This window comes from Pan troglodytes, chromosome 12 (genome assembly GCF_028858775.2).
Source record: "Pan troglodytes isolate AG18354 chromosome 12, NHGRI_mPanTro3-v2.0_pri, whole genome shotgun sequence".
In the NCBI taxonomy this organism is placed as follows: domain Eukaryota; kingdom Metazoa; phylum Chordata; class Mammalia; order Primates; family Hominidae; genus Pan; species Pan troglodytes.
Window position 1 is genome coordinate 103,561,195 of NC_072410.2, and position 19,784 is coordinate 103,580,978.

The 19,784-nt window shown below is 40.9% G+C and overlaps 1 protein-coding gene across 12 annotated transcripts in view; it reads left to right on the forward strand.

The window, feature by feature from the left end:
- LOC134807944 (uncharacterized) overlaps positions 1 to 19,784 on the forward strand; it is a 359,665-nt gene that overhangs the window by 27,492 nt on the left and 312,389 nt on the right. For 3 of the 12 annotated variants that reach the window (XR_010149618.1, XM_063790092.1, XM_063790093.1), the window contains exon 3: positions 12,906 to 13,033. The exons of the other annotated variants lie outside the window; for them this stretch is intronic. The gene's annotated coding sequence lies outside the window, so the exon portion shown is untranslated. The remainder of the gene's footprint in view (positions 1 to 12,905; positions 13,034 to 19,784) is intronic. 12 annotated transcript variants of the gene reach the window in all.

The window sequence follows — 19,784 nt, forward strand, 5'->3', positions numbered from 1 at the left end:
AAAGTTACTCAGCCTGTTGAATCTATAATCTCCAAATAGAAAAAATTCCAAAAATAAATATTTTTCTTTTATAATTTATAATTTTTCTTTTAAGATATTTTCTTTGGAGTGTTTTTATTTTATCAGTTGGCTCAGTGAGGGAACTGATAAAAGAAAACTAAAAGAAGCTTCCATAGGGGAAAAAACCCCAGATAAACTATTAGAAGTAATGAGAAAATTCAGTAAATTTGCCAGATCCCAGATCAACTTAAATATATTTAACATTATTTTCACCAGCTATAATAAACTATCAACTAAAAAACTTAAACAACAAAGACAATAACTTTTTTTGACAATAACTTTCATAGTATCAATAAAAACTATAAAGTATCTAGGAGTTACCTTAATAAGGCATACACAGATTTATATAAAAATGTTAAATTCTACTTGAGTATGTACAAGATGATTTATTTAAATGGATATACATTCCCAGTTTTTGTATGGAATGACTTAATATTATCAAGCTGTCTGCCCAAATTAACTTATAAATTCAATATAATTCCATTTAAAATTCTAGTGGGGTATTTTGAAGAACTTGATACAAACATTCTAAAACTTACATAGAAGAATTAAGGTCCTTGAATAGCTAGGTCAATTTTTAAAAATAGAGAAAAGATTTTTTTTTTGGCCTGATACTAAGATATATTATAACGTGTGATATTTATATAAAGAGACTAATAATCCAGTAGAACAGAATAGAGAACCCGGACACATATATCTACATCTGTATTTCTATGTCTAAATATCTATATTCATATCTATGTATATTTGTACCCACATCTGGGAAACTAATATTAAAGAAAACTGGCACAACAAGTCAATAGGATAGGAGAGATAAGTAGCTTGGTAGTTAGATTTGGAAAAACTGCCTCATAATATAAATTTTTTTGACAACATACAAAGGTAAACTTTAGGTGGATTAAAGTCTTAGATATTGAAGGAAATGCTATAACGTTAATGAAAGAAAATATAGGAGAATATTTTTGATGTCTGGAAAGAAAAATCACTTCTTCAATAAAACCTTTAAAATACAATGTATGAAATAAAAAAGAATTGATAAATTTGATTACATCAAATTTAAGAAAATCATAAGTAAAGCTAATAACAGTGTAAAAATTGGGATAATATTCTTGTAATGTTATTACGAGATATTAATATCTAGGACATAAAAACAACTCTTGTAAATTAATATGTGAAAGAGAGGAACCCCAGTAGAATAATGAGCCAAGGATATGTACAACCAATTTACTCAAGAAAAGATCCAAAAGGTCAGCAAATAGTCACCAAAACAGCATGGTACTGATAATAGAAGTAGATAAATAGACTAATGGAACAGAATAGAGGCCCAGAAGTAAAGCCAAATACTTAACAACTGATTGATATTCCACAAAGCATACAAAAACATAAATTGGGAAAAGGACACCTCAGTCAATAAATGGTCCTGGGAAAACCAGATAGCCACATGTAGAAGAATGAAACTGGATCCCTATCTCTCAATATATACAGAAATCAACTCAGAATTGATTAAAGACTTAAATCTAAGACCTGAAACCATAAAAATTCTAGGAGAAAACCTAGAAGAAACTATTCTGAACGTTGGTTTAGGCAAAGAATTTATGACTAAGATCCCAAAAGCAAAGGCAACAAAAATGAAGATAAATTGGATCTAGTTAAACTAAAAAGCTTCTGCACAGCATGGCTGGCTCGGGCCTGTAATCCCAGCATTTTCAGAGGCTGACGCGGGTGAATCACTTGAAGCCAGGGATTCGAGACTAGCCTGGGCAACATGGTGAACCCCAATCTTTACTAAAATTACAAAAATTAGCCCAGTGTGGTGGTAGGCACCTGTAATCCCAGCTACTCAGGGGGCTGAGGCAGGAGAATCACTTGAACCCGGGAAGTGAACTTTGCAGTGAGCCAAGATCGCACCCACTGTACTCCAGCCTGGGCGACAGAGCAAGACAAAAAAGTAGGCAAATAATGTGAATAGATATTTCTCAAAAGAAAACATACATATGGCTAATAAACATATAAAAATGTTCAACATCACTAATCATCAGGGAAATGTAAATTAAAACCATAGGGAGATACCAGTTTACCCAAACCAGAATGGCCATTATTAAAAAGTCAGAAAACAATAGATATTGGTGTGGATGTGGTAAAAAAGGGATGCTTACATACTGCTGATGGGAATGTAAATTAGTACAATCTCAAAGAACTAAAAGTAGATCTACCGTTCAATTCAGCAATCCCACTACTGAGCATCTATTCAAAGGAAGAGAAGTCATGATATCAAAAAGACATGAGCATGCATATGTTTATCATAGCATAATTCACAATTGCAAAGATATGGAACCAACCTAAGTGCTCATCAACCGGTGAGCCAATAAAGAAAATGTTTTATATATATATGGTGGGATACTACTTGGCCATACAAAAGAACAAAATAATGTGTTTTGCAGCTACTTGATGGAACTAGAGGCCATTATTCCAAGTGAAGTAAGTCAGGAATAAAAAACCAACTACTGTATGTTCTCATTTACAAGTGGGAGATAAACGATGGGTACACAAAAGGCACACAGGATGATATAATGGACACTGGAGAGTCGGAGGAGGGTGAGAGGGGCATGAGGGTTAAAAAAACTACATACTGGATGCAATGTACACTACTTGGGTGATAAGTGCACTAAAATTTCAAACTTTACCACTATACAATTCACCCACATAACCAAAAACTACTTGTACCCTGAAAGCTATTGAAATAAAAAATTTAAACATTTTATAATTTATACAAAGTTGAAAGGAAAAAATAATAAAAATGGCAATAATTAAAAACTCAAAATTTACTATCTGCTATGCTAAAAAATAAAAAAGGCCAGCAAGTAAATGAAGAGATGCAATTTAACTGCAAGCTAAACAATAATAATGAAATATATTATTCTAGCTAAAATTATAAGATTTGATAATGCCAAGTGCTGAGGGGACGTGCAGGCATATAAAATAACCCTCATGCTTTGCTGGGTAAGGGTACCCTGATGCAGACATTCTGAAGAGCCATCTGGCAGTACTTGGTCAAATTAAGTATATACATACTCTATGATCCAGCATAAAAATGCTCTCACAGTTCCATAGGCCATATATACAAGGATGAGCATTGCAGCAATTTTTTTTTTTTTTTTTGGTAAAAAAGGTTGGAGGCAACCTGATGCACATCACTGGAAAAGTAGCCTCTCTAGGTTTTCCTTTACTTGCAGTTTGAAAATAGGAGTAGCTTTTTAAGTTTGATTAAACATTGACCTTGTGAACAATTCTAGGCAAAGAAAGTCCCTAGAAAGAAAAACTGGATATACTGATCATTTACATAAGATAGAGACTTAAATTGCTAATTTGAATGTTCAGAAGAAAAGTGACAGTGTTTTGGTGAGATGGGTAGTACCATTATACAACCAAACTCTAGTACTTCATTATACAATCTAGAGTACCCATTGTACCAGGCATTCTGGTAGATAACAGGATGGATTCAAGATGAATGAGAAGTGACCTTCTCCTGGAGATCATAATGAAATGGTTTTGTCAAGTTCCTTAGGGTTCATGATACAGGCATAAAACAATGATCTACTTGTGAAGTGAGAATGATTGTAGTGCACTAGTTATTGACCTGGAGTGCCTTCTCAGTAAAGGTTAGCATGGCCATAGATTCCACTGTGCAATTCCTATAGGCAAATCAAGTACACCTCAGAAATAGTGCAGCCATAATTCACCAGTCACTTATTTAATTGTGATTATTGTGGAGCTTTGTGCTTTATACCCAGATATGCCTGGAAAGGTGGCATGGCCTTGCACTGCTAATGTCTGACTATAGCCCTACATCAGAGCAATTTCTGAAAGAGCATCTCACACAATTTTCTTATCCCTCTGGTAAAGAAAGGCTTCACCTTGCAGGAACCTCTGTAATTCTCTTTTTCTCTGGTCTGTTTGCTCTCTCTTTGCCTGTCATAACTGTGTTTACATACCACCCAACTCTTCTCATTAAAAATGACAGAGATAATGAGACTCTAATGAATCACTCTCTAAGCATCAAAGTCACAGTAATCAATTATAACTCTATGTCACTAGAACAATGATCTCTGTGAATTGGTGATCTTTACATAAGCTTGTTAAGAGATCCATTAGGAGGGAGCGTGTACTCTCTCCTTCCTTTGATATATTATCCCAGCAAGAAGCAACTTGTGTTAACTCACGATGCTTTAAGCTGGGAGTCACAGATTGGCAATGGGGAGCAAAGCGAACCTCTAGGATTCAACAACTGCCTGGGAGAAGATATTAGACAAAGTGGAAAGGCGTTTTCTCCCTCCACACTGTGGGAAAAGCTGAGATGTTTGCTGCTTCACTTTCTTTCTCTCCCCAAAGAATCTACTCTTGCATCTCATCCTGGCTCATCTCTTACAAGGGATGAGACGGACCTGGTAGCAATGTTGGGGTAGACGCTGAGTCAGCTAGCTAGGATGGTGGTAAGTAGCCTAGAGCAGATGAAAGATTATGATCCTGGTCAAAGAAGAGATCCCAGTGGGGTTGAATTTAGGAGGTAAGTTCTCTAGGACTCAGACAAGTGAATGGGGTCAGTTAGCTATTTTGATTTTGGAAGTGATAAGAGAACACAGGACTTTGATCTAGAACAGGGAAGAGGTGTCCAGAACTTCCATTAGTGAAGTGGTGCTCTTACAGTGTAATGTGTGTGTCAGTTGGAAATGCAGAAATCACCCGTCTTCTGCGTCGAGCAGGCTGGGAGCTGCAGACTGGAGCTGTTCCTATTCGGCCATCTTGGAACGCCCTGGAAGGTAATGTGTGTGTCAAGGCACAGGGTTGGGGTTGACACCGCCAAGCAGCAGCACCTTGGTGTGCACTCCTTTCTGCTGGGTCTGCTGTAGAGTGTGGCATGGGTACTACCGTCTCCCCTTCTCTGGAAGACCTCAATGCATACTTTTGGGAGGAAGGTACTGTAGGATATTTCTGCAGCAATCTGCACTCAGAGGAATCCCCAGAGTGATCACTAGGGTACAAAGGTCCTCCTCGGGCTTCCAGGGTGTGTTGATAGCTCTTCCTGGTCTTTGTGACCTTCACCTCCACCTCCTCTGATTCTTTATTTGAACTCTATTTTGTCCCCTGTATCAATCCCCATGGAGGCAGGTAAAAACAAGTAAATCCTGCTGTTTCCTCCCTCTACCTCCCCATGTGATGAAGACCTATTCTTGGAGACGCTTCCAAATCTGGATCAGGCTCCCCAGAGATAATCACTGGGCTTCTGTGTCCCCCTCCCTCTGGTCAGTGCTGTTCCATCCGTGGTCCTACTTGCAGAATGCCTAAATGGTCAGGCCTGCCCACACTGCATCCCATTTAATATATGAAACAATCTAGTGAAAGAAAATTAGCATCTTTATTTTAGAGATGAGAACGCTAAGGCTCAGACATATTAAATAACTTGCCCAAGGTCACACAGCTAGTAAATGACACATCTGAGGTTTTGAGCTCATCAGACTCTAAATTGTTTTGCTTCTTTCTATTACTCTTAAGCTACTTGATGGTATGGGTTGGGGATTTTCTTTCTTCTTAACTGTTGGGTTGTTCACCAGTTCCCCACCAGGGGCCTCTTTGGCTGTTGTCTTCTCTGTATAGAAAGAAACTTACGACAGGCCAACTGGCCAGTGCTTCCAGCCTATGCCAGTCTGTGACTCAAGTGGCAAATATCAGATGTTCTTAGTTGGGGATTTTTAAACCAAAGGGATCTCTCTTTTAGTGGTTGTGTAAATTTGATTTGTTCTTCAACATATTTGTTCATTTTTTGTAGATTTCAAAATACAGCCTTTCCTACCATTGCTGTCTAAGTTATTCTCATTGCAAAGCAATTAGTTGAAAAGAACCATTATCATTTACAAAACCTTGTTTATGTGACCAGGATTTTTACAAAGCCTTTGAAACTATAGAATCAAAACAAAATACTAAAATAAGTGGGATGCTGAGGGTGACATAAAGCTGTGGCTGTCATCTTTGATTACACATTTTTATGTTAATAAAGTTAATCATTCTTATCAATTGTCTTTATAATTGGTAAATATACCTAATTTATTAATAAAAATGGATTTTAAAAATCTAGGTGTTAGGGTTTCATATATGCTTTTATTTGTAAAAAGAGTTCATCTACTTTTGAACTTAAAAATGTTTGCAGAACACTGCATAGGCAATCACTCTGAAAGTCCTTGTTCCCACTTCACCTTTGCTGTTCCCACTTCTGTTGACCCTACCTGCTGTACATGCTCCAGTCTTCATAGCTTGACTTTGATTTCTTGGATTTGGAAATTGTTGTTGTTGTTGTTTGTTTGCTTATTTGTTTTTTGAGGCAGGGTTCTCTGTTGTCCAGGCTGGAGTGCAGTGAATAGAGCAATCAAGGTTCACTGTAGCCTCGACCTCCTGGGCTCAATTGATCCTCTTGCCTCAGCCACCCCAGTAGCTGTGACTACAGGCACACACCACCATGCCTGGCTAATTTTTTAATTTTGGAAATGTTTTGGATTCCTTTCTTGCTACTTTGGATTTTGCATGAGGCTTTCAGTTTGACAAATACCAGCATCTGCTATTTTCTGAAGTCAAGGCTTACTTCATCAGCCCAGCCCAGTAGAAGCAATTTCTTCTGAGGCTGAACCTGCAAATGAATCCTGAGCTAGACCCCTACTTGGGTGGTGTGCACTAGTCTAACTCTCCCTTGATAACTCTCTAAGGGGACCATCTGGGGGCCCCAGAGATAAGTGCCTGAAGTTTATATTGTTCTTGCTTATATGCGGCAAGTCTGCACACGTGCTGAGAAGCAAGCTTCTTGGCAATGGCACCCACTGCCCAATTATTTTTGGGGCCATTTAAAACACTAAACATTGCACTTTTCTTTTTTTTTTTTGTTTGTTTTGTTTTGTTTTTTATTATACTTTAAGTTTTAGGGTACATGTGCACAACGTGCAGGTTAGTTACATATGTATACATGTGCCATGCTGGTGCACTGCACCCACTAACTCGTCATCTAGCATTAGGTATATCTCCCAATGCTATCCCTCCCCCCTCCCCCCCACCCCACCACAGTCCCCAGAGTGTGATATTCCGCTTCCTGTGTCCATGTGATCTCATTGTTCAATTCCCACCTATGAGTGAGAATATGCGGTGTTTGGTTTTTTGTTCTTGCGATAGTTTACTGAGAATGATGATTTCCAATTTCATCCATGTCCCTAAAAAGGACATGAACTCATCATTTTTTATGGCTGCATAGTATTCCATGGTGTATATGTGCCACATTTTCTTAATCCAGTCTATCATTGTTGGGCATTTGGGTTGGTTCCAAGTCTTTGCTATTGTGAATAATGCCGCAATAAACATACATGTGCATGTGTCTTTATAGCAGCATGATTTATAGTCCTTTGGGTATATACCCAGTAATGGGATGGCTGGGTCAAATGGTATTTCTAGTTCTAGATCCCTGAGGAATCGCCACACTGACTTCCACAATGGTTGAACTAGTTTACAGTCCCACCAACAGTGTAAAAGTGTTCCTATTTCTCCACATCCTCTCCAGCACCTGTTGTTTCCTGACTTTTTAATGATTGCCATTCTAACTGGTGTGAGATGGTATCTCATTGTGGTTTTGATTTGCATTTCTCTGATGGCCAGTAATGATGAGCATTTTTTCATGTGTCTGTTGGCTGCATAAATGTCTTCTTTTGAGAAGTGTCTGTTCATATCCTTCGCCCACTTTTTGATGGGGTTGTTTTTTTCTTGTAAATCTGTTTGAGTTCATTGTAGATTCTGGATATTAGCCCTTTGTCAGATGAGTAGGTTGCGAAACTTTTCTCCCATTTTGTAGGTTGCCTGTTCACTCTGATGGTAGTTTCTTTTGCTGTGCAGAAGCTCTTTAGTTTAATTAGATCCCATTTGTCAATTTTGTCTTTTGTTGCCATTGCTTTTGGTATTTTAGACATGAAGTCCTTGCCCATGCCTATGTCCTGAATGGTAATGCCTAGGTTTTCTTCTAGGGTTTTTGTGGTTTTAGGTCTAACGTTTAAGTCTTTAATCCATCTTGAATTGATTTTTGTATAAGGTGTAAGGAAGGGATCCAGTTTCAGCTTTCTACATATGGCTAGCCAGTTTTCCCACCATCATTTATTAAATAGGGAATCCTTTCCCCATTGCTTGTTTTTCTCAGGTTTGTCAAAGATCAGATAGTTGTAGATATGTGGCGTTATTTCTGAGGGCTCTGTTCTGTTCCATTGATCTATATCTCTGTTTTGGTACCAGTACCGTGCTGTTTTGGTTACTGTAGCCTTGTAGTATAGTTTGAAGTCAGGTAGTGTGTGCCTCCAGCTTTGTTCTTTTGGCTTAGGATTGCCTTGGCGATGCGGGCTCTTTTTTTGGTTCCATATGAACTTTAAAGTAGTTTTTTCCAATTCTGTGAAGAAAGGCATTGGTAGCTTGATGGGGATGGCATTGAATCTGTAAATTACCTTGGGCAGTATGGCCATTTTCACAATATTGATTCTTCCTATGCATGAGCATGGAATGTTCTTCCATTTGTTTGTATCCTCTTTTATTTCCTTGAGCAGTGGTTTGTAGTTCTCCTTGAAGAGGTCCTTCACATCCCTTGTAAGTTGGATTCCTAGGTATTTTATTCACTTTGAAGCAATTGTGAATGGGAGTTCACTCATGATTTGGCTCTCTGTTTGTCTGTTGTTGGTGTATAAGAATGCTTGTGATTTTTGTACATTGATTTTGTATCCTGAGACTTTGCTGAAGTTGCTTATCAGCTTAAGGAGATTTTGGGCTGAGACAATGGGGTTTTCTAGATATACAATCATGTCATCTGCAAACAGGGACAATTTGACTTCCTCTTTTCCTAATTGAATACCCTTTATTTCCTTCTCCTGCCTAATTGCCCTGGCCAGAACTTCCAACACTATGTTGAATAGGAGTGGTGAGAGAGGGCATCCCTGTCTTGTGCCAGTTTTCAAAGGGAATGCTTCCAGTTTTTGCCCATTCAGTATGATATTGGCTGTGGGTTTGTCATAGATAGCTCTTATTACTTTGAAATACGTCCCATCAATACCTAATTTATTGAGAGTTTTTAGCATGAAGGTTGTTGAATTTTGTCAAAGGCTTTTTCTGCATCTGTTGAGATAATCATGTGGTTTCTGTCTTTGGCTCTGTTTATATGCTGGATTACATTTATTGATTTGCATATATTGAACCAGCCTTGCATCCCAGGGATGAAGCCCACTTGATCATGGTGGATAAGCTTTTTGATGTGCTGCTAGATTCGTTTTGCCAGTATTTTATTGAGGATTTTTGCATCGATGTTCATCAAGGATATTTGTCTAAAATTCTCTTTTTTGGTTGTGTCTCTGCCCAGCTTTGGTATCAGAATGATGCTGGCCTCATAAAATGAGTTAGGGAGGATTCCCTCTTTTTCTATTGATTGGAATAGTTTCAGAAGGAATGGTACCAGTTCCTCCTTGTACCTCTGGTAGAATTCGGCTGTGAATCCATCTGGTCCTGGACTCTTTTTGGTTGGTAAACTATTGATTATTGCCACAATTTCAGATCCTGTTATTGGTCTATTCAGAGATTCAGCTTCTTCCTGGTTTAATCTTGGGAGGGTGTATGTGTCGAGGAATTTATCCATTTCTGGTAGATTTTCTAGTTTATTTGCGTAGAGGTGTTTGTAGTATTCTCTGATGGTAGTTTGTATTTCTGTGGGATCAGTGGTGATATCCCCTTTATTATTTTTTATTGTGTCTATTTGATTCTTCTCTCTTTTTTTCTTTATTAGTCTTGCTAGCGGTCTATCAATTTTGTTGATCGTTTCAAAAAACCAGCTCCTGGATTCATTAATTTTTTGAAGGGTTTTTTGTGTCTCTATTTCCTTCAGTTCTGCTCTGATTTTAGTTATTTCTTGCCTTCTGCTAGCTTTTGAATGTGTTTGCTCTTGCTTTTCTAGTTCTTTTAATTGTGATGTTAGGGTGTCAATTTTGGATCTTTCCTGCTTTCTCTTGTGGGCATTTAGTGCTATAAATTTCTCTCTACACACTGCTTTGTATGCGTCCCAGAGATTCTGGTATGTTGTGTCTTTGTTCTCGTTGGTTTCAAAGAACATCTTTATTCATGCCTTCATTTCGTTATGTACCCAGTAGTCATTAAGGAGCAGGTTGTTCAGTTTCCATGTAGTTGAGCGGTTTTGAGTGAGATTCTTAATCCTGAGTTCTAGTTTGATTGCACTGTGGTCTGAGAGATAGTTTGTTATAATTTGCGTTCTTTTACATTTGCTGAGGAGAGCTTTACTTCCAAGTATGTGGTCAATTTTGGAATAGGTGTGGTGTGGTGCTGAAAAAAATGTATATTCTGTTGATTTGGGGTGGAGAGTTCTGTAGATGTCTATTAGGTCCACTTGGTGCAGAGCTGAGTTCAATTCCTGGGTATCCTTGTTGACTTTCTGTCTCATTGATCTGTCTAATGTTGACAGTGGGGTGTTAAAGTCTCCCATTATTATTGTGTGGGAGCCTAAGTCTCTTTGTAGGTCACTCAGGACTTGCTTTATGAATCTGGGTGCTCCTGTATTGGGTGCATATATATTTAGGATAGTTAGCTCTTGTTGTTGAATTGATCCCTTTACCATTATGTAATGGCCTTCTTTGTCTCTTTTGATCTTTGTTGGTTTAAAGTCTGTTTTATCAGAGACTAGGATTGCAACCCCTGCCTTTTTTTGTTTTCCATTTGCTTGGTAGATCTTCCTCCATCCTTTTATTTTGAGCCTATGTGTGTCTCTGCACGTGAGATGGGTTTCCTGAATACAGCACACTGATGGATCTTGACTCTTTATCCAATTTGCCAGTCTTTGTCTTTTAATTGGAGCATTTAGTCCATTTACATTTAAAGTTAATATTGTTATGTGTGAATTTGATCCTGTCATTATGATGTTAGCTGGTGATTTTGCTCATTAGTTGATGCAGTTTCTTCCTAGTCTCGATGGTCTTTACATTTTGGCATGATTTTGCAGCAGCTGGTACTGGTTGTTCCTTTCCATGTTTAGCGCTTCCTTCAGGAGCTCTTTTAGGGCAGGCCTGGTGGTGACAAAATCTCTCAGCATTTGCTTGTCTGTAAAGTATTTTATTTCTCCTTCACTTATGAAGCTTAATTTGGCTGGATATGAAATTCTGGGTTGAAAATTCTTTTCTTTAAGAATGTTGAATATTGGCCCCCACTCTCTTCTGGCTTGTAGGATTTCTGCCGAGAGATCCGCTGTTAGTCTGATGGGCTTCCCTTTGAGGGTAACCCGACCTTTCTCTCTGGCTGCCCTTAACATTTTTCCTTCATTTCTACTTTGGTGAATCTGACAATTATGTGTCTTGGAGTTGCTCTTCTCGAGGAGTATCTTTGTGGCGTTCTCTGTATTTCCTGAATCTGAACGTTGGCCTGCCTTGCTAGATTGGGGAAGTTCTCCTGGATAATATCCTGCAGAGTGTTTTCCAACTTGGTTCCATTCTCCCCATCACTTTCAGGTACACCAATCAGATGTAGATTTGGTCTTTTCACATAGTCCCATATTTCTTGGAGGCTTTGCTCATTTCTTTTTATTCTTTTTTCTCTAAACTTCCCTTCTCACTTCATTTCATTCATTTCATCTTCCATTGCTGATACCCTTTCTTCCAGTTGATCGCATCGGCTCCTGAGGCTTCTGCATTCTTCATGTAGTTCTCGAGCCTTGGTTTTCAGCTCCATCAGCTCCTTTAAGCACTTCTCTGTATTGGTTATTCTAGTTATACATTCTTCTAAATTTTTTTCAAAGTTTTCAACTTCTTTGCCTTTGGTCTGAATGTCCTCCCGTAGCTCAGAGTAATTTGATCGTCTGAAGCCTTCCTCTCTCAGCTCGTCAAAGTCTTTCTCCATCCAGGTTTTTTCTGTTGCTGGTGAGGAGCTGCGTTCCTTTGGAGGAGGAGAGGTGCTCTGCTTTTTAGAGTTTCCAGTTTTTCTGTTCTGTTTTTTCCCCATCTTTGTGGTTTTATCTACTTTTGGTCTTTGATGATGGTGATGTACAGATGGGTTTTTGGTGTGGATGTCCTTTCTGTTTGTTAGTTTTCCTTCTAACAGACAGGACCCTCAGCTGCAGGTCTGTTGGAATACCCTGCCGTGTGAGGTGTCAGTGTGCCCCTGCTGGGGGGTGACTCCCAGTTAGGCTGCTAGGGGGTCAGGGGTCAGGGACCCACTTGAGGAGGCAGTCTGCCCGTTCTCTGATCTCCAGCTGCGTGCTGGGAGAACCACTGCTCTCTTCAAAGCTGTCAGACAGGGACATTTAAGTCTGCAGAGGTTACTGCTGTCTTTTTGTTTGTCTGTGCCCTGCCCCCAGAGGTGGAGCCTACAGAGGCAGGCAGGCCTCCTTGAGCTGTGGTGGGCTCCACCCAGTTCGAGCTTCCGGGCTGCTTTGTTTACCTAAGCAAGCCTGGGCAATGGCGGGCGCCCCTCCCCCAGCCTCGCTGCCGCCTTGCAGTTTGATCTCAGACTGCTGTGCTAGCAATCAGCGAGACTTCGTGGGCGTAGCACCCTCCGAGCCAGGTGCGGGTTATAATCTCGTGGTGCGCCGTTTTTTAAGCCCGGCGGAAAAGCGCAGTATTCGGGTGGGAGTGACCGGATTTTCCAGGTGCGTCTGTCACCCCTTTCTTTGACTCGGAAAGGGAACTCCCTGACCCTTTGCGCTTCCCAAGTGAGGCAATGCCTCGCCCTGCTTCAGCTTAGGCACGGTGCGCGCGCCCACTGACCTGAGCCCACTGTCTGACACTCCCTAGTGAGATGAACCCGGTACCTCAGATGGAAATGCGGAAATCACCCTTCTGCATCGCTCACGCTGGGAGCTGTAGACCGGAGCTGTTCCTGTTCGGCCATCTTGGCTCCTCCCCTGCACTTTTCAAATAAGGTAACATTGGAGGAAACACAGAGTTCATGACTCTATGCCATGCACTGTGCTAGGTGGTTTCTCATGCACTTTCTCTCTCTCTCTCTCTTTTTTTTTTTTTTTTTGCTTCTGGCTTGAACTAAGTGGAATAAACAAAACAAAGAATCCATTAGAGAGCACTTGTGAGATGGGACAGAAAAAGTTTGCTTTTATAAGGGAAGAGGTAAAGGGAAGTATTTGCCACCAGGGCAGGGATTTATTTACTCTGCTAGTGGTTCTCAGATTACACCCAAGGGGTCTGATGCCTTTGCAAGGCCCTGCAGGATTCTGTGTACATGGGTGGGACCATTGGCACTTTGAACAGAGCCAGGGGGATGATTTCTATAAATGTTTAGGGCACTCTCATTTGTGAAAGAACAAACAACATGAGAAGGCATAATCTCTGTCAAGTCATAAGCTCGCAGGCTGGCTAGGAAGAAAAGGAATGATATGTAAAAGATTAAGGATATTAGACAGCATATGGCTGTGCGTTGCACAAACATTCAGGGCCCTGGAGAATTGGTAGTTTCTACAAGCTGGGGGGTCCAGGAAGCCATTCGGAACACTAGGGCTGGCCTAGGCCATGGGTAAAGGGGTGCATCTTCATGTCCTCGCCCTTTTGCAGTTTTTCCGTGTCTTGTGTGCAGTCCTTGTTCCACAGTGCTTTCTGCTTTGGTTACAAGGAGCAGATTCACCCATGCTACTCTAATGTGAGGGTGGGCATAGGGGATAGCATGAGGGTTTATTGTAAGAAATCGAGGAGGCAATAAAGGCAATGGAGAGCTCATAGTATTTAACCATTCTGTGACTCAATGTCTTCTATAAATGGGACTAATAATAGTACCCACTCATCGGTTTTTTTGTTAAAAAAAAAATCTTTGTACAGTGCCTAGCTCAGTTGGTGGTGCATAGTAGGTCTTTAATAATGGAATTTTTATTATGACTAATACTTTTTGGTTCTTCGTAAGTTTTGCTTGCTGTGGGCCCCCATAGCTTCAACTCTATATTTTTACTCAATGGCTGTCTTGACTCCAGGGTTTTCAAACTTCTTTCAGTTTTACTTCTTGTTGCCCCCTGCCTGATATTCATTTTGTATCTGAACAACATTCTTAATAGAATCCCCTAAGTGTCTTAGCTCATGTTTTTGGGTGGGACCATGCCATATGTGACTAGTCATTTTATTAGCAGGTTTTCAGTGAATGTGCGCTATCTTCTGGCCCAATCATTACAGCCTATTGTCAGGAAAAAAAATACTTATAAGGGGATGTGGACATGGTCCATTGGGTGGATGGATCTTGGTGTTGTGATGTTTACCTCTCATAGCCTGATTAGCACAGACATTTGCCCAGTTCAGATCTACACACAATCTCACATTCTAGGTGCTAAGAGGACATATAGACAAGAAATATGTGGCCAGGGGCAGTGACTCACACCTGTAATCCCAGCACTTTGGGAGGCTGAATGAAGCAGGTGGATCACCTGAGGTCAGAAGTTCGAGACCAGCCTGGCAAACATGGTGAAACCCTGTCTCTAGTATAAATACAAAAATTAGTATAAATACAAAAATTAGTGGCTGGTGCCTGTAATCCCAGCTACTCAGGAGGCTGAGGCAGGAGAATCGCTTGAACCCTGAGACTCTGTCTAAAATATATATACGTGTGTGTGTGTGTGTGTGTGTGTATGTGTGTGTGTGTGTGTTCCTTGTGAGACCTCTCTATCAGTGAGTGGTTTGGGGATGAAGAAACAAAGTCCCCAGAGGCCTGTAACATAGGTTAGCTTCTGAGGGCAGAGTGAGGGGACAGAGGTGGCCTTAAATGTTAGTAATACGTTCATGGACTAAAAGATACTGGCAGAGGGCTTTAGGTTTCTTGCAGGAAAATGTGAGTGCATGTACCAGATTCTTTGCTAAATGTTTATAATATTCCTTACAATATGCCTATGAATTAAATATTAATATTAGGCATGTGAAGGAATGGATGCTCAGAAAGGTTAAATGACTTGCCATAGGTCACACAGTACTAATAAGCGGGGAAAGAATGATTCAGAGAAAGGCAAGAAGATCCACAATGATAGCAAGGGAACAAAGAGAAAAAGATGGGTGAAGCCTACTCCATCCAGCAAGGCCCTCCTGTCTTTTTGGCTGGCCCCAGCCTGCCTGCTGAGCAGTGTTGGGGAAAGACTGGAAGATGTGTTGCAAAGACTGTGGAGGATTCTGAACCCTTGAGTAGATTAGGGTTGGGACTAGGGTTTCAGTGACAGCCTTGACACAGGTCTGCACATGTCATGGTTCAGCCAGTGCTTATTGAAGTGGAAAAGGATTTGGCTGCCAGGCGGAGTTGGCGTTGGGGCAGGTTTCCTGGATGCCATCTAGGGCACTAAGCCTTATTCCTACCCCATTTCCTCTTCAGCTCCCACCTCACTCAGACTCCAGAGCCATCTCCTAAAATCTATTTCTCCTTATGTGACTTTGGAGACTCATCCCCCAAAGGCTCCCGAGAGCTCTGAGGATAAAGGTCAAGCTCATTGGCATAACATTAAATAAATTTCCAATCTAAGCTCACCCATGTCCTTGTACTCTCCTTAATGTTCCCTAAACCAAGCCACATTGAAGTACTTGCCCTTTCCCAAACAGGACTCATGAGATTTACAGGCCATCAGCCATCCTCTGCCCGGGATGCTATGTAATATTAGCTAGTACTGTTGGCTAAGCCTACAACAACTCTGTCAAACAGGCTCTATTATTTCCCTTTTATAGCCAAGAAAACTGAGGCTCATAGAGAGGTTCTAGTGCTTATCTAGGATCACAGAACTAGTAGGATCAGAGGAGGGTTTCAACCCAGGCAGCTCAACTCCAGGCATGTACTCTCAACCACCGTCCTATGTGGGTTCCCTCTTCTGTTTTTTCACTGAGTGACTTGCTTATTCAGTCAGGTGCCTCTTCTATGACATTTTTCCTGATTATTCTCCTGTACTCCCAAGCCACTTGGTCAGATGCGTGACTCCACAAGGCTTCGCTGAATTGTATGATAGCATTTAGTACCTCTTATTAGAATGTGTTTTATAGAGCCCTGCTATGGACTGGATGTTTTTATTCCCCGAAAAATTCATATATTGAAGCCTCAGCCTTTGGCATATCTGTATTTGGAGTTAGGGCCTTTATGGAGGTAATTAAGGTTGGAAAGGTGAGACCCTGATTCAATAGAATTTGTGTCCTTATAAGATGAGACCTGAGAGAGCTCATGGTCTCTTCCCCTTGTGAGCATTAGTGGTCATCTCCAAATCAGGAAGTGAATCCTCACTAGAACCTGACCCTGCAGGACCTGGATCTGATACTTCCTAGCCCCAAGAACTGTGAGGAAATAAATGGCTGTTTTTTAAGCCACCCAGTCTATGGTATTTTGTCATAGCAGACTAATGCAATCTTTTTCCTTAAATGGATCTCTCTTCTGGAATGTGAGCTGCTAATTGGCAGATATCTTCTCTGTCAATGGGTCTGTATTTTCAACATCCAGCATGGTGCTTGCTGGTCTGACACCCAGTATGCAGAAATCATCCAGGAAGAGTTCGTCAAATTGTGCTGTATCACACCCTCACTATGTGGGTCCCAGGATCCCACAGCTACTAGTTGACTCAGAGCACACTCTCTTCCTCTCTTGCCTATGTTCACCTGTGCTCTGGGCCCCCTGGAAGACTGTGTAGGTGGACCTGTCTTTTCCACATATAGCTTCCACTGACTGCTGATTTACTAGCTTCTTGTGGAGGGCTTGGCTGCCTGCTGTCTCCTCTGGCTCTTGTAAAGTGGCCCCCTCCCCTTCTCTGTGAGCCAGCAGCCACCCCACTGGTTGCCTGGGCTGAATTTATGGCAAGGATTCATCAGATTAGGAGGAGTGCGACATGGTCCTTCTTCCACTGTGTGCAGAATGCCGTCAAACAGCATTGCAGGCCCCTCTGCCTGCTGAGCAAGCCCACGTGGTAATGCTTGGCATTTTCTGACTTGAGAAGTCATTTGGAAGCATTTGATTTGACAAGAAATAACTTAAAATTGTTTTGGAGCTGAATGTAAATTTAACTCTTTCAGGTGCCACTTAGGCTCATGGTTACCTCCTGCCAGGCATTGGAAGCTCCAAGTAGTGCCATTTTACAACAATTTGCTCTTTATTAGGAACTACATGCAGCCTTGGACTTTAGCCCAACCTCCACTTCCTTTTCTAAAAATGGAATATTCTCCACCAATCCCGAAAACCACTCATCTCCTCTCTACTAAGGTTGAGGGTTGGTGAGAGGAGCTCACAGCTGTCCTCTAGTCATCCTCTTTCATTATTCGGCTGTGTTGCTTCATAGAAAAGTCTTATGAACTTGAAAAGCTTTTATCTCTCTCTGGCTTTTGTACCCACTGGCATTACTTTTGCCATCTTGGGAAACTACTAAAGCAATGAAAGATCTGCTCTATCTTTTGCAAGTAGCTTTTCACTTATTTGAAGAGAGCAAAGAGTTTCATTCATCAAACATTCATCAAAAGGCTGCTCTTCATGTAGAGATGAGCATGGGGCTACAGTGTGATTTTACAGTTGTATACTACACAACTCCAGGGAGCCCCATTCACAGAGACCATCACTTGCACAATCATATGAGGCTGCACCACATAAGCACTACATAGCTTTTACCCTTGAGGCACATACAGATTACTCAGAGATCTTCTGAGTCTTTTGCCCAGCTAGAATATCTTGGCTCTCTTCTGTCTTAGACATGGCTTTGAGTGTAACTCACCATCTTGTTCGTCCTTCCCTGAGTGTGTTCTCATTTCTCATGGTCCTTATGCATGTGTGGGATCTTCAAGCACAGTCTGACCATCAGAGTGACTTAGAGCTATCATCCCCAATCTGGAGTTTGAACTGCTGTTAAAGCCCTCAGAAAGAACTATTTGCTATGTCGGGCTTTGGTGAGTGATTTTCTAGAGATCAACATGACATGGAGACCATTAGCATGGATTAAAGAAAAGAGATACCCACCTTTCAACTACATCTGACATGGGTTAAGGGATAGACTTATTAATCCTTCTGCTATATCCAGCATAACATGTCATTCAGAATTAAAATGATCCATTTATATTTGTGTCCCTTATTAGATTCTAAGCTTCTTTAACAGAGGGGCTGCGTCTTCTTTTCATGCATGTTCAGAGACAACAAAGGGCTGGGCTCAGGGAGCTGCTTGGTAAATGTGAAGTGAATGACATGTATTATGTTCATGCCTTCCATGTACTTGGAGTGGAGATGCCATCATGAAGAAAACATGGCAACTGCTCTTATAAAGACTTTGATTTCTCATGACATAATCAGTGAATGCCTAACTGGTAAGTTTTGAGAAGTTGATTTAGGGGGAGGCAGTGCTCCGGAGTGGTGCTTACTATCTCATGGGCTTTCCTTTGCCTGTGTGGAAGAGTGTGGCCAACCGGCAGAGTGAGGGTCTTTCTGGATCTCAACAATGGTGTGCAATTAGAGAAGAAGGACTTGTAGCTGTTTCTGGAAAGGCTAGATTTTTAGGGATTTCTTGTGGCACTAAGAGGAAAAGGTTTTGCAGGACTCAGTTGTCCATTAAGCCCCAGTTTTCCTGTGGGCACAATCATCGGTTTCTTGCGGGTGAAAAGGCCTGTGGGGGTGACAAAAACGTACGATTGGATTTTCTTGGAGATCACAAAGCCTTCACCAGGTCACCTGCTCAAAGATACAAGTATTGGCATCTACTTGAAACAATGAGAGACATTGTTAGAAAACATCTTAATTAAAAAATAAGATGGGAAAAAACATGGAGAGTGAGGCTTTCCAGAGAGGGTAGGAAGAGAGGAAGGATAAGCTCTTAAGCAAAAAAGCATATCACTTTTGCCTGTGTGCCCTTTTTGGAAAAGGCTGACCAAGTCACTGGATTCTGGAAGTGCTTTTCTGATTACTCTGTGTCACTTATAAGATATAACAGCTCTCCCTCTTCCATTCCAGTTAATTCCTTCCTGGTGCTCCAGAAGGCAGCAGAGCCAGGCCTTGACTTCAGCACTCCTGACCCCCTGTCCTGTACTATTCCACAGCAACACATGGGGCTGCATTTTTCATTGGTTCACTGGTGTATGTGTTGTGATTTTTATATAGCTCTGGTCTGACATTCCTAACAACTGGGCTGAAGGAAAGCCACTAGGCTTAACTTTAGTTTAAGCCAATAAAACAGTGCAACTTCAACTCTTGGTATACTGTCTCTCCATAGCTTCTATTCTCTGCCTTTTTGTTTTGTTCCAGAATGCCTCTAACCCATTTTTGTGGTATTTTTAAAAGTTAGCTTGAGGTTGAATTCATAACAATATTTGGAAACTACCTTAATTTTATAATTAAAGATCAAGTGATTCATCCAACCTCCTCTTTCTCTTCCCACAAATAATCTGGCAGCGAAACAAATCTCTACTATTAAGTGGTATTTATTTAATTGTGATTTTTCTGTAGAGCTGTTTAAGAGCAGGTCATTAGGTTAAAACCATTGCGCTTGTCTTGGGAGCGGAGGATGTCCTGTGCTGACTTACGTTTGGGTGTGCTTTTCCTGACGCTGAGCTAACACAGCCGTGTTTACATTACACACATTCTCAAGTTGCTGACATTTTTTTTTTGTTCCTCCAGAAGAAAAAAGATGCAACACGGACAAATGATTCTATTTGATGTGATAGGTCAGGTCAAACTGGACCAATGGCTGACACTTT